The sequence below is a fragment of the Lampris incognitus genome, chromosome 14 (genome assembly GCF_029633865.1).
Source record: "Lampris incognitus isolate fLamInc1 chromosome 14, fLamInc1.hap2, whole genome shotgun sequence".
NCBI classification, from domain to species: Eukaryota; Metazoa; Chordata; class Actinopteri; order Lampriformes; family Lampridae; genus Lampris; species Lampris incognitus.
Genome location: NC_079224.1, coordinates 1170360 through 1184844, shown reverse-complemented (window position 1 = coordinate 1184844; position 14485 = coordinate 1170360).

The window sequence follows — 14485 nt, the reverse complement described above, 5'->3', positions numbered from 1 at the left end:
CCTAATATGAGGTAAAAGGGGGGATAGTCCGTTGTCTCATGGGTTGTACAGTTGTACATGAACGCCACAGTCTGCAAGCATCACGGCTAGTTAACTTTCTCTTGAGGGGACAACGCACGGATCATGCCACCCAATGTCCGATTGAATCATTCCACAATCCCATTTCCCATTGGATGGTAGGGGATTGTTTGTGATTTCCTGACACATGAGACCCTGAGGAGTTCACGTATCAGCCGACTCTCAAAGTTCATGCCTTGGTCATGATGGATCTTTTTTGGGAACCCAAAGACACAGAAGTACCGATCCCAGAGAACCCTTGCCACCTGTTTAGCTGTCTGGTCCTTACTTGGAAACGCCTGAGCCATCCTCGTGAAATGGTCAGTTATCACCAAGACATCGACAGACTTGTTTCTGGAATCTTCGGCCGACCAAAAGTCAAAACAGACCAGTTCCAGTGGCCTGGTTGACGTTACGCTCTCCATAGGAGCCCTTCCCTCAGGCTCGACTGTCTTGCTGACGACACATCGCTGACAATGATGAACATAGTCTCATGTTTTGGCCAGAAAAACCTCTGTCTCGTCAAACTGAGGCTCCTGAACTGAGCTTGGTGTCCAACTCAGTCGTGAACTCCTTGCAGAACCTGTCTTAAGTGAGTCAGGTGCTCACGGTGAGCCTATCCCAGTGCTTCAAGTATCGTGTGACAGAGACAGACTCTTTAAGTGTCTCTCTCCGAGAAGGCCTCCGATGTCTCTCAACATAGGATAGGATAGGATAGGATAGGATAGGATAGGATAGGATAGGATAGGATAGGATAGGATACAAGAGAGGGTTCTATCCTCCAGCTGCTTATCACGGAGGTCCCTTTTAGTGTAGGCTGGTAGAGTGTCCTGACCAGCTGGAACCAACTGAGGTAGGTACTGCAACACTTCAGCAGCACCAGAGAAACCTTCAGGTTTTCAAAAGCCTTTACCCACTCTTGTGTCCAGTCATTCAGATGCACACAACTTCCTGCTTGACAGTTTGTTTTTCTGTTGTTTGCCTTTTTTTCTCTCACCCTTTAACAGATCAAAGAGTGGCTTGGCGGTGGCAGAGTATCCAGGCACGAAGTGTTGATAGTAATTTATCATCCCTAGGAGGGATCTTATTCACTTATGGGATGGTCACACCATCTGTCACGTATCAGGAAAGAACCCAAAAGCAGACGGGACAAGCAGGTAAGGGAAGAATCAAGTCTTTATTGAAGTAACCGATCTCAGGGGTAGAGCAGGAGTCGGCTCAGTGGCAGGTAGGCAGGCAGGCAGGCAGAAGTCCATGAAAGGCGACGTTCCAGCGAAGACTGGTCCATAGTGGAGGCCTTTTAAGGGTGAGGGTGATTGCCGGGGTGAAGCAGGTGTCAGCTGGTGTAGCAGGTGTCAGCTGGTGTAGCAGGTGTCAAGGGCGATCGCTTTGATGTCAAGGGCGAGAGGCTGTGACAGTACCCCCCCTCCGAGGGGCGCCACCGGGCGACCTACCAGGCCCGTCAGGGTACGTCCTGTGGAAGTCCCAGATGAGGTTCGCGTCCAGGACAAGGCGACGAGGGACCCAACACCTCTCCTCCGGGCCATATCCCTCCCAGTCCACAAGATACTGCAGGCCGCGACCGCGGCGACGAGAGTCCAGGAGACGACGAACGGTGTAAGCCGGATGATCGTTGATAATATGAGGAGGTGGGGGCGGGGGGGGCGGAGGAACTAGAGGGCTGGTAGAGACAGGTTTGAGGCAGGACACATGGAAGGAAGGGTGAACCCGGAGAGTGCAGGGCAGCTTCAGACGGACCACAGAGGGGTTAATGACTTTGACAATGGGAAAGGGATCAATATACCTGGGGGACAGTTTTTTAGCGTCAGATCTCAAGGGTAGATCCTTGGTAGAGATCCATACCTGGTCACCGGGGGAGTAGTCCGGAGCAGGGGTGCGATGACGATCTGCCAAGCGCTGGTAACGGCCGGAGGTCCTGAGCAGTGCAGCACGGGCTCGCCGCCAGGTCCGACGGCACCAACGGACATGGGCCTGGACAGACGGAACCGGAATGTCTAACTCTTGAGAAGGAAAAAGGGGGGCTGATAGCCGTAAAGGCATTGAAAAGGAGACAACCCAGTAGCAGACGATGGCAGGGTGTTATGGGCATATTCTACCCAGGGGAGTTGTGAGGACCAAGAGGATGGGTTGGCAGACACCAGACAGGGGAGAACCGTCTCCAGTGCCTGGTTGGCCCTCTCGGCCTGGCCGTTGGTCTGAGGATGGAAACCCGATGACAGGCTGACGGTGGCACCAATGGCAGAGCAGAAAGCCTTCCAGACAGCAGAAGTGAACTGGGGGCCACGGTCAGACACTATATCACGGGGAAGACCGTGGACCTGGAAAACCTCCCTGACCAGCAGATCCGCAGTCTCTCGGGCCGAAGGCAGTTTAGACAAGGGCAAAAAGTGAACAAATTTACTGAAGCGATCAACAACAGTCAGTACAACGGTGTTACCATCGGAGGCGGGCAGACCAGAGACGAATTCCAAGGACAGATGCGACCAGGGACGGTGTGGAACAGGCAGGGGGCGCAGCAGACCGGCACTGGCCCGAGTGGAGGGCTTATTCTGGGCACAAACAGGACAGGCAGAAACAAAAGACCCAGTATCCGCCGTCATGGAAGGCCACCAGAACCGCCTACGGAGGAAGGCTAGGGTACGGGTTACTCCAGGATGGCAGGTAAGTTTGGAAGAGTGAGCCCACTGCAACACGCTAGATCTAACAGCGTCTGGAACAAACAAGCACCCGGGGGGACCGTTACCTGGGTCAAGCTGAGTCTGTTGTGCTGCCATGACCTCCCTTTCAATGTTCCAGGTGACAGCTGCAGCCGCAACCACACAGGTAGAGGGAACGATGGTGTCAGGTTGGAGCCTGGGCTCAGACTCCTTCCCATGCACATGAGACAGAGCATCGGGCTTGGCATTCCTGGAGCCAGGGCTTGACACCCGACAGGGGACAGACTGAGGCAGAGCAGACTGGAGGCATAAGGCATGACAGACGGGACTCCAACTTAAAATTCGGGCCGATGACCAATCAATATGGGGACTATGCTTAACCAACCAAGGATGACCAAGTATAATGGGAGCAAATGGAGAATTGATAACAAAAAAACTTAACTCCTCTTGATGGTTTCCCGACAACAGGAGGCGCACAGGCTCGGTCTTAGAGGTTATCCGGGCCAGGAGACGTCCATTCAGGGCATTAGCTTCAAGAGGCTGGTCCAGACTCACAGTGGCAAGACCTAACTGCTTCACAACACTTGCATCCAAAAAGCTTTCATCAGCTCCAGAGTCAATTAAAGCCAAAAGTTTAGTGGACTGACCTTTAAAACTGATGGTAGCTTGCAACTGGGTACGTGGACGAGGAGACAGAGGGCAGACAGTTGGGCTCACGAGGATCCTCCCCCTCCCTCGTGAGCCTGCTAGTTTTGACGGACGGTGAGGGCAGGAGGCGAGAAAGTGACCAGGCTGACCACAATACAAGCAGCTGTTCTCGGTGATGCGGTGTTGACGCTCCTCCGGGTTGAGCCGGAAGCGGCCGAGTTGCATCGGCTCCGAAGCTGGGGAAGAGTCACGCCTCGGGCTTTCTCGGAGGACGTCAGCCTCAGGCGAGCGAGCTTGGCCTCCAGAGTTTGGAGGTGTGGCCTGTGGTAAGTGGTTGTGACCAGGAAAGCGGCGCATCCTCTCTCGCCTCCGCTCCCGGAGACGGTTGTCCACACGAATGGCCAGGGTAACCAATTCCTCCAACCCTCCAGGCTCGGGGTAGGAAACCAATTCGTCCTTTATGGATTCGCTGAGACCGTTGGAAAAGCCGGCCTGGAGGGACTCGTTGTTCCATCCGCTCTCCGCTGATAGCATACGAAACTCAACTGAGTAGTCAGCGACGCTGCGGGAACCCTGGCGAAGAGAGATCAGTCTTTTTGACGCATCCTTTCCCCGCACGGGATGATCAAAAACCTGGCGAAAGGCAGTGGTGAACTCAGTGTAGGATGAGGAAGTGGAGGCCCGCATCTCCCACACCGCTGTAGCCCAATCCAGGGCGCTTCCCCGGAGAAGACCCATGATGTAAGCGACTTTGGCTCCATCCGTGGAATATGACTGGGGTTGCTGGTTAAACACAATCTCACACTGTATCAAAAAAAGGCGACAAAGTCCAAAATCTCCATCATACTTATCGGGCGGGGCAACCCATGGTTCCTCAGCCGAAGTTGATGGCACTGGGGGTGGCGGAGCTGGAGGGGCGGGTCCCGGGCTAGCAGAGGAACCAAGTTGGGTCTGGATTCCGGAGATCTTTGAGCCGAGCTCACGGAGGGTGTCAGCCATCTCCTGTAGCACCTGGCTGTGCTGGCCGAGGACCGATTCCTGGTTGGCTACAGCCTGGCAGACCGTGGCCAGGTCTGTGGTGGAATGGTCTGCTGGGTCCATAGTGGCTGGAACGTACTGTCACGTATCAGGAAAGAACCCAAAAGCAGACGGGACAACCAGGTAAGGGAAGAATCAAGTCTTTGTTGAAGTAACCGATCTCAGGGGTAGAGCAGGAGTCGGCTCAGTGGCAGGTAGGCAGGCAGGCAGGCAGAAGTCCATGAAAGGCGACGTTCCAGCGAAGACTGGTCCATAGTGGAGGCCTTTTAAGGGTGAGGGCGATTGCTGGGGTGAAGCAGGTGTCAGCTGGTGTAGCAGGTGTCAGCTGGCGTAGCAGGTGTCAGCTGGTGTAGCAGGTGTCAGCTGGCGTAGCAGGTGTCACCTTACTGGGATCTGTCGAAACACCACTCTCATCTCTTATGTGGCCAAGAAACCTGACAGACCTCCTGAGGAAGAAGCACTTTTTGGGGGCCAACTTCAAGTTGTGGCCACACAGCCTGTCAAACACCATCTCCAGGCGCTGCAAGGCAGTCTCTTCATCAGGCACAAACACGCAACAGATCATCCAGGTAGCACAGCAAACTCAGATAGTTTTGGTCCCCAAATATACTGGTAATCATACGCATAAAGCTCCCAGGGCTGTTGCAGAGGCCTTGGGGCAGACGGTTATACTCATACAGGCCCATGGGAGTGGAAAAGGCAGAATACTTCCTGTCATCCTCATGGAGTGGCATATTATAATAACCAGAGGTCAAATCCATCATGCTGAAAAGGCAGTTGCTTCTCAGCACTGACAAGCAGTCTGCCTGGTGGGGAAGAGGGTGAGCATCCTTCAGAGTCCTTTTGTTCAACCAGCAAAAGTCTGTACAGATGCGGAGAGCTCCGTTTTTTGTTTTTTTTTCCCACACAAGCACCAATGGAGATGCATATTCACTTGTCGAATTTCAAATGATCTCCTTTTCCTCCATCACATTCAGTACTTGGAGCAGTTTTTGGTACTGGCCAGGGGGCACTCTGCTGATGTCTGTTGTCCGACAGGTGTATGCGGTGTACAAAGCCCTTTGTCTCCCCACAGTCAAGATAGTGGCATGAAAAGACAGCCTCGTACTGCAAAACAAGGTCAGCCAATCTCCTCTTACAGTTCTCTGACACTTCACATGAGTCAGTGTCAACAGTACTGAGCCCAACTGACATAAACTGATCTTTGATGGAGTTTACATCAGTAATAGATGGCACAGCAGATTGGGTATAACTTGCCAGGGGAACATCTGGGCTGTCAGCAACATCCATGTCCTCAAGCGCTACACAGGAGTAGACATCAGCCAGCTTTGCATTGCACCTCAACAGCACAGGCCTGTCAGATGTATTGATGAGCTTCAGTGGGAACCACCTGTCTCCCCACATTGATGTCACAAGCTTTTCAACCAAAACACCTCCAGGAGCTGTGCGGGATGATGTGGGCTCTGTCATAGCGGTGCTGCCTGGGGAAATGGCAGTGTTTTTGGGCAGTTTACCCTGGATGAGATACTCACAACCAGGCTCGAAACAGGTAGCTGAGTCACACCTGACTGTAATGACCTTATCAGGAACATCTTCACCTCTCCAGGGGTTCAGCCCAGAGAGCATGGACAGGACGCGTTCAGTGTCTGGGTCATTGGTTTAACAGGAGCCCGACAATGTCTTCCAATAGGACTAACGAAGCTTGGACTGACAAAGGATGTGTTTTATAACATTGGTCCCCACGATCAACTCATCATGCTGTCCTGGAACAACAAGTGTGGGAATCAGCATCTTGCGGCCATACACCTCCATCTCCACATCAAAAGCACATCTGAGTTTTACACATAGCCTACCACATCCAACTAGGATCACATTTACATCAATTCGTTTCTGGTCAGGTATCACTCCAGCCTCTCTCAATTTCATTTCGGCTTTTTCACTTATACATGCCATTGAACCACTGTCCAGCATGCCATACATTGTCACTGTCCCACCCATCACCACAGGTGTGAAGAAAAGACTCACTGCTGCCAACTCTGTGAATATTCTGATAAACAACTTTAGAGTCAGTACATGAGTCTTTCACAGATGTGTAAACTGATTCAGCATCAGACATCACAACATTTTGGGAGTTTGTGGTGCAACCCGTGCTGCCTCCCTCAAAATACAGGTCAGCTAGTTTCCCTCAGACTAGGGCTGAGTAGAGCTTTTGGCACAACAGCTTTGTCTGGTGTGGCCAGGAGCGAGGCAAGCAAAACACGATCTCTCTGACATGCAGTGTGAAATGGTGGTGTGACTTGAATCATTACACACTTAACAAGCTGCCTCTCTAGGACGTCTTTCCCACCTCAACATGGCTGTATGTTGTATGGATGATACTACGCTGCTGCATTTTCTCCATCATCTCTTGAAACATGTTGATCATATGGGTGAGAAGTTGTTCTCCTGACTGTTGGAGATTTTGTGCTACAACTAGTACAGAGACATGACTTGCAGCGTGGTGTGACACACATTAAACTGGGACAAATGCTGGAGAGGGGCGAAGAGGATGACACACATGACATTGAGCTTGGAGAGAAAGAGGTAAGGGACTGGGAGTGTGGCACAGCTCAGACTCTGCCAGGCTTGTTGACGGTGGATTGGGCTGCTCAGGAGTGATGGTGGCAATGTGGCTCTTTAACTGTACACACAAGTGGCTCTGCCATTAGCCCACAACTCTCTCTGATAATCATCAATCCTCAGCTGAACATCATGTGAGGTCCACTCATGAATTGGCTTGCACTTCAGGGTGCATGATAGCTCTGGGTCAGGGCAGTGTTTGACAAACATGAGAGCCACTTCATTGTTCATGTCCTCTGTCCACTTACCTTGTCTGTGCAGGCCCTCAAGAGCCAAGTCCGCTGCTTTATTCAATCTTATCCAGTGATCAACTGGGTTCTCCATGTGTTTGGGCAGAGTGGCATAAAAGTCTGCAAGGGAGAGACATGACAGAGTTTCACTGAAATAGTGGAGGAGCAGATTGTATATCAGTTCAGGTTTCTGTTTAACGTCAAGTGCAGGATCACTGCGTAAGGCAATTTTCACCACGTCTCTGGCCTTGCCCATTAAATGGCTCATAATCTCTTCTGCTTGATCATACACAGGGATCTCTTGCTTTCTGAGGTAAGTTTTAACCATTTCAATCCACCGGTAATGATGGCTGAGGAGTAGGTGCGCTTCACTCTCCCTCCCAAACGCATTTCGAATTATTACATCTTAAACTGCGCTAGCTTGCTAAAAACATGAGCCAATCGAAGCCTGAAGGTAAACCAGTAAATAAGAAGTCAGAGAGGAACAAAAAAGACCCTGCCATCATGTCTAAAGTTGAAGCTGTCATCGACCAGACTACTAGCATGGCTAATGGCGCTGTGAGCATGGCTGCCATTGTCAGCCTACTTGAAACCCACAAGGAAGCTCTCTCTGCTGAATTCAAGATGGCCGCCATCTCCCCCACTGGAAAGCAAACTCGACATGATACAGCTAACGGTAACCGATCAGAGGCAGCGGATCACCTCTCTGTAAACAAGCGCTGTATCTACCGACGATCGCCTGAAGGCACTGGAAACTAAGTGCAATGAACTGATGACCAGTAACGCGAAATTAAAAGCTAAAACCGCAGATCTCGAATCCCGGAGCAGACGCAGCAACATCCGCATCGTTGGGCTCCCAGAATCGGTCGAGGGTCCACAACCAACCGCTCTTTTCTCCGAATTCCTGCACCAGCTCCTGGGGACTGACATCTTACCCAACCCCCCCGAACTTGACAGGGCCCACAGGCCGCCGACAGCGAAACCAGGACCGGGCGAAAGACCGGGGCCTGTCATTATTCGGTTCCACAACTTCCAAACGAAAGAGAAAGTGCTCCGCGAGGCCCGGAGAAGACGAGCAGAGCCAGGGTCAGAGCTACGCTATCAGAACAAGCCGATCACCTTCTACGAAGACTACAGCCCTGATGTGCAGGAACAGCGGGCTCCCTACCGTGAAGTGATGGAGCAACTCTACCAGCGTGGTCTCAAGCCCAGCCTCCAGTACCCAGCCAGGTAAATGATTACGACGGAGAACGGGGACAGGGTGCGGCTTTCGTCCGTGGATGCAGCTAAGAAATATCTTTTGAGTAGTCACTCGTAAATCAGCTCCATAAACCAGACACTCCACGTCGCTCCGATACGGTATGTAGCTAATGGTAACGCGGTAGCTAAACGGCTAATTGGCTGACTCGCTAGCTTTGACATGCTAACATAGCTAACGTTGGCTGGCTCGGGCAAGTCTTGGGCTAACGCTAGCGTTAGCATTGGCGTTGGCTGGCGTGCTACTAGCTAGCTAACGTTGGCTAGCCAACAGAACACAGCCAGACGCTATCGTCACCACAGACTACAGATCGGTTCTTACCCACGCTACTGCGCATACACTTTTGATGGAGATGTAGTGGTTATGGGGCTACATAATTCCCCTTATTGAGCTAGTAGGAACGTTAGTTTACAGCTGCTGTTTCCTCGGTTCGGGTTTACAGTGACACACTTCCGCTGCGCGGGTTTCTTATGGTGGTTGTAATGGTGGAAGGAATAAATGGTGCACGTTGTGTAGCCGAAAGAGAAAGTTGTCACGACTCCTGCTTGAGCTCCTCTACACTGGTGACCCCGACGTTTGTCTCTTGGTAGTTATCAGAGACAATCTTTCGAACGAACATGGTTGACGAAATCAGCGCGGTTTCTCTCAAATTGCCAGAGTTCTGGGAGTCATCGGCAACGACATGGTTCGCCCATGATGATGCTACTAAATACTACTACGTGGTATCGGCGCTCGGATGTTCGACTGCAACTAGAGTGGTGAGTCTCCTTACAAATCCTCCGGCGGCAGACAAATACAAGGGGCTCAAAGACCACCTCTTGAAGATTTTTGAACTTTCCGACGCCGAGAGGGCCCACCGTCTCTTTTCGCAAGGCTTGGGTGACAGCAAGCCATCCGAGCTCATGGACAAAATGCTGAATCTGCTGGGACCGGCGCACACACCCGATTTCCTCTTTATACAACTGTTTCTGCGACAACTGCCTGCTCAGGTGCGGACCGCTTTGGCTAACACCAGCATTACCGATTGCCGCAAGCTAGCTGAAGAAGCTGACAAGTTCTTCCTGGCCAGCCAACAGCAGCACTGCGCGTCCGCGCTCACCCCTGCCCACCCCCACACGCCGCCACCTGGTGACTCCATGGTGGTCGCCGCGGCAACCCCCGGTCGGCGACAGGAGCCCGGCCTGTGCTTTTACCATGCAAAGTTCGGGGCCAAGGCGAAAAAGTGCACCTCCCCGTGCAATCTCAGCTCGTCGGGAAACGCCAAGGCCGGCGCTCACTAGTGGCCATGGGCGTCGGCGTGGAGGACAACAGGCTACTTTTCCTGCGAGACTCCATCTCGGGGCGGCGTTTCCTATGCGATACTGGGGCGCAGAGGAGTGTCGTACCTGCATGGAGTGTGGACGCCCTGTCGGGCGCTCACGGCCCTCCCATGGAAGCTGCTAACGGCAGCTCTATCCGTACGTACGGCACGAGGCACATTGACATGTGTTTTAACGGACAGCGGTTCAGCTGGGATTTTGTCACCGCCGACGTGGCATTTCCCCTCCTCTTTGCAGATTTTCTTTGTGCTCATGGGCTGCTGGTGGACGTCAGGAATCAACGCCTGATTGACGCCGTCACCTTCGCTTCACACGCGTGTGCACTCAGCGATACAGGCTCCGTCAGGCTGTCCAGCATGCTCTCCAATGAGGACGTGTTTCTCCATCTTCTCTCCGAGTTCCCTGACCTCACTCAGCCCACATTCTCGTCATCTACGACCAAACATGGGGTTGAACACCACATCGTCACCACCGGCCCGCCGGTGAACGCCCGAGCTCGGCGCCTCGACCCGACCAAGCTCTCTGTCGCCAAGGCGGAGTTTGAGAACATGGAGCGCCTCGGCATCATCCGTCGCTCCAGCAGCCCGTGGGCTTCACCCCTCCACATAGTGCCTAAGCCTGGCGGTGGGTGGCGTCCATGTGGTGACTACCGTCGGCTCAATGACGCAACAACACCGGTCCGCTACCCGGTCCCTCACATCCAAGATTTCTCCGCCCACCTGGCTGGGAAAGTGATCTTTTCCAAGGTGGACTTCGTCCGTGGATACCACCAGGTGCCCGTCCATCCCGCTGATGTCCCCAAAACGGCTGTGACAACTCCGTTCGGACTGTTCGAGTTCCTGCGCATGCCGTTTGGGCTTAAGAACGCCGCGCAGTCCTTCCAACGCCTCATGGACTCAGTGTTGCGGGACCTGCCTTTCCTCTTTGTGTACCTGGATGACATCCTGGTCGCTAGTACCTCCGTGTCCGAGCACTTGTCCCACCTCAGAGCCCTTTTCGAGAGACTCAGTCTGCACGGGTTGATAGTTAACCCGGCCAAATGCCAGTTTGGTCTGAGCACCATCGACTTCCTGGGCCACCGGGTCACCAAGGACGGGGCGGCCCCCCTTCCATCTAAGGTGGAGGCCGTCGCAGACTTTCCTCGCCCACACACGGCCCAGTCCCTCCGGGAGTTCATTGGCATGGTGTCCTTCTGCCACTGGTTTATCCCCCGGGCTGCCGATCTCCTCCGCCCCCTTTATGAGGCTCTGAAGGGCACAGCCCCCAAACACGCTGTGGACTGGTCTGCAGAGAGGGACACGGCTTTTAAGGATGTGAAGGCCGCCCTGGCTGACGCGGCGATGCTGGCACACCCTGTGTCTGTAGCGCCCATTGCCATCACGACGGATGCTTCGGACTACGCTGTCGGCGCGGTTTACGAGCAGTGGGTCAGCGGTGCGTGGCAGCCGCTTGCCGCCTTCAGCCGGCCGTTGAACCTGAGAGAGCGCAAATACAGCACCTTTGATCGTGAGCTGCTTGGCCTTTTCCTCGCTGTTAGGCACTTTCGTTTCCTACTAGAGGGCCGTCAGTTCACGGCTTTCGTTGATCATAAACCGCTGGTGTTCGCGATGGCCACGGTGGCAGAGTCGTGGTCAGCCCGCCAGCAGCGACAGTTGGCCTACATCTCAGAGTTTACCACCAACGTGAGGCATGTCGCTGGGAAGTCCAACCCGGTCGCTGACTGTCTCTCCCGGGCCATCGCTGGTGCCGCCCATTTGGGACTCGACTACAGCCAGATGGCGGCTGACCAGGCCGCCGACCCAGGAGTGCAGGCATGCAGGACCGCCGACACAGGGCTGCAGTTGGAGGATGTGGCTTTCGACGACGCCGGCGCCACCCTCCTGTGCGACGTCTCTACGGGTCAGCCCCGACCAGTCGTTCCGACTGCTTGGAGGCGACGGGTCTTCGACGCAGTCCATGGGCTGTCTCACCCTGGCTCACCCGTGACTATATACGAAAAGAACGTATCAATATAACGGGCGTCGACTTCCTGGTTCCCGGTTTACGTTGTCTGGCTATAGTTTTCCGGTGGAAACAACCACATGTTTTATTTGGAGGAAATAAAATAAAATAGATGGATGGATTACGTTTATTTGGTCCAACCGAGTAACGTTACGGAGAAACGGTAGTTAATGGTAGCCGTCAGTACGTGAATGTCGTTATTTCGCGAATAGTGGGGACGAGCGGGCGGTCTGTGTATTATTGATATAATGTGAATTCTTACTTAATGTCGTAAACTGTCTATTTATTTAATTTGCCTCGGCGAAGTTAACATAGCAGCCATGTATGTGGCAACACAGGTTGAATTGCTGGTAGCCCACATTTTACATAGTAGTTAAAAGGTACCGTATAGACTTGTGTGCGCGCATCTACTGCATTCTAGAACGGCAACACAAAACGTGCACTGTAATAATAATAATAATAATAATAATAATAATAATAATAATAATAATAATAATAATAAGCAGTATCTTTAGGAAGGGATCGAGCGACCAAGGGAACAACGAAGGAAGGACACGTTGTTATTGGAACTACACCTTCGCGCGCCAATCTCAATGTCCCATGCGCACAACGGCGCTGCGCTCATTGCGACGTCGACTCTGGTAAGTTGAAGACGTGTCCATCAGGCTTTATCTTACGCATATAGTAGCATGTGCAGTTCTGTTTGAGAGCGTTTTGGCTACAATACACACGTTTCTGCCATGTTACTCATTTGTTTGTCAAAGTATGGCCTAAACGTTTGGTCCAAATAGTTAATGAGAGTGGAATTAGATCGCTAATAATGTCAGCTAGCTAGCATGCTAGCAAGCATGTTAGCTAGCTAGCATAGTCCGCAGAGCTAATGCGTTGCAAAGTGGGGAAGGGGGTTGCTATTTTTTGGAGAATGGAGAGCCTCACAAATGACTTTTTCTGGCTAACACAACAATTTCGTGTAACTGACTTGCTAACCTAGTTGACTAACAGTCCTTATAGCTTGTACATAGCAATAGCATGACATGAGCCCATGTTTCGCCACGAGTTGCTAGCTCATAGCTGCATTAGCCAACTCGGATCACCGGTATACTGTAGCTCGAGCGGTCGGAGAAGATGAGGGTTTCTCTAACCTCATCAACATTGGATGAGTATTACTGTATGTGGCAATATAGTATTCAGCCCTCTTTTCCTTGTCATTGCAGCTCCAGTCAGTCATTGTTTTTGCCCCACCCTTGGATCACTCAATATTATTAAACCCAAAGGCTCTTTTAAGAGCCAACCTCTGTCATTCTGTCTGTCTGTCCTTCCGCCCACCCATCCATCCATCCATCTCTCTGTCACTCTTTTGTCTATCCGTCCCTCTCTCACACTCTTGTATTTCCAACATCTGTCCATCTGTTCGTCTCTACCCTGTCTGTCTGTCTGTGTCCGTCTATCCATCTGTCTGTTTGTCTGTCTGCCTCCCTCTCTCGTTCTCTCACTCTTAGTTGGTCTGTCAAAAATGAGTGTTCCCACAAAAAAAGCTTCCAACAAAAAGACTTGCACTTTCTGCAAGGGTGTCTTGTTTTGTGCAGCAAAAGTGTGTTGCCACTGCAAGAGGGACCAGCCTAAAAAGCAGTGGCTGCAGAAAAAGCTACAGAATTTTGATGCCAAGCGGGAGGACTGGCTAAGTCGCCTACAGAAAAATCACAATACCGCATCCTTAAAGGATGAAGCCATGTTGTTGGTTTGTAGGTTATTTGGATAAATATTTCATTGAGTTGAACTTAATCTGACAAAGGATGGACACTGCATCATTCTCATAATTTTCCAAATCTGCACAGCCCTTTAGAACCTTTGTATGAGCTATTGCAGTATAAATGACTTGCAACCTAAACATACACAGCCTCAGCGTTGTGGCTGTCAATGAGAGAGACAAATATTATTGAAAGAAGGGCTGATAGTCAGTGATTATTTTGGATGATCATATTTTAGATGTAGTTCTGCTACTACATGTCCTGCAACCTTGACAGTAGAAGTAGCCTAAAAGGCCTTCTGGTATTCAATTAATTCAATAATACAATTTACATTTCCCTCTGTCCAGCTACATTTTTGTTTTGTTTTGACTATTGTGCCTATGATCGCGGCACAGCCATTCTGATATTCATCTTATCATAGAATGGCTTCGAGTGTTGCTATTGCATATTGTATTGACTATATTAACCTTCATACTGGATCCTTAATGTCATTCCAGCTTGAGAAACTCCAGGCTGTGGGGTACAGACCCACTCTTCTCCTCGGCAAGCCAAGCAAAAAGAAGCTTTTTGACTGTGAGATCCTACTTCCCCGTTCCAGGCTCACAATCATGCTCAAGCAATGGTCAAAAAATTTGAGGGGATGTATGACATGGTCTGTGAAGGTAAGATCAATTTATTTTGAAGTCATAATTCAAAAATAATGTATCATTTTTCTGTGACTAATACGAATACTTGTTCACCTTCTTTTTGCACAGGCTGGGTCCCTGGTTGCAGTGATGAACATAGCTTAATTGAGGAGGTCTGTTTGGATATTCTGTTTGCATTGTATATATAGCCTTGGGGGTGGCTGTGGCTCAGGAGGTAGAGCAGGTTGTCCAATGATTGGAGG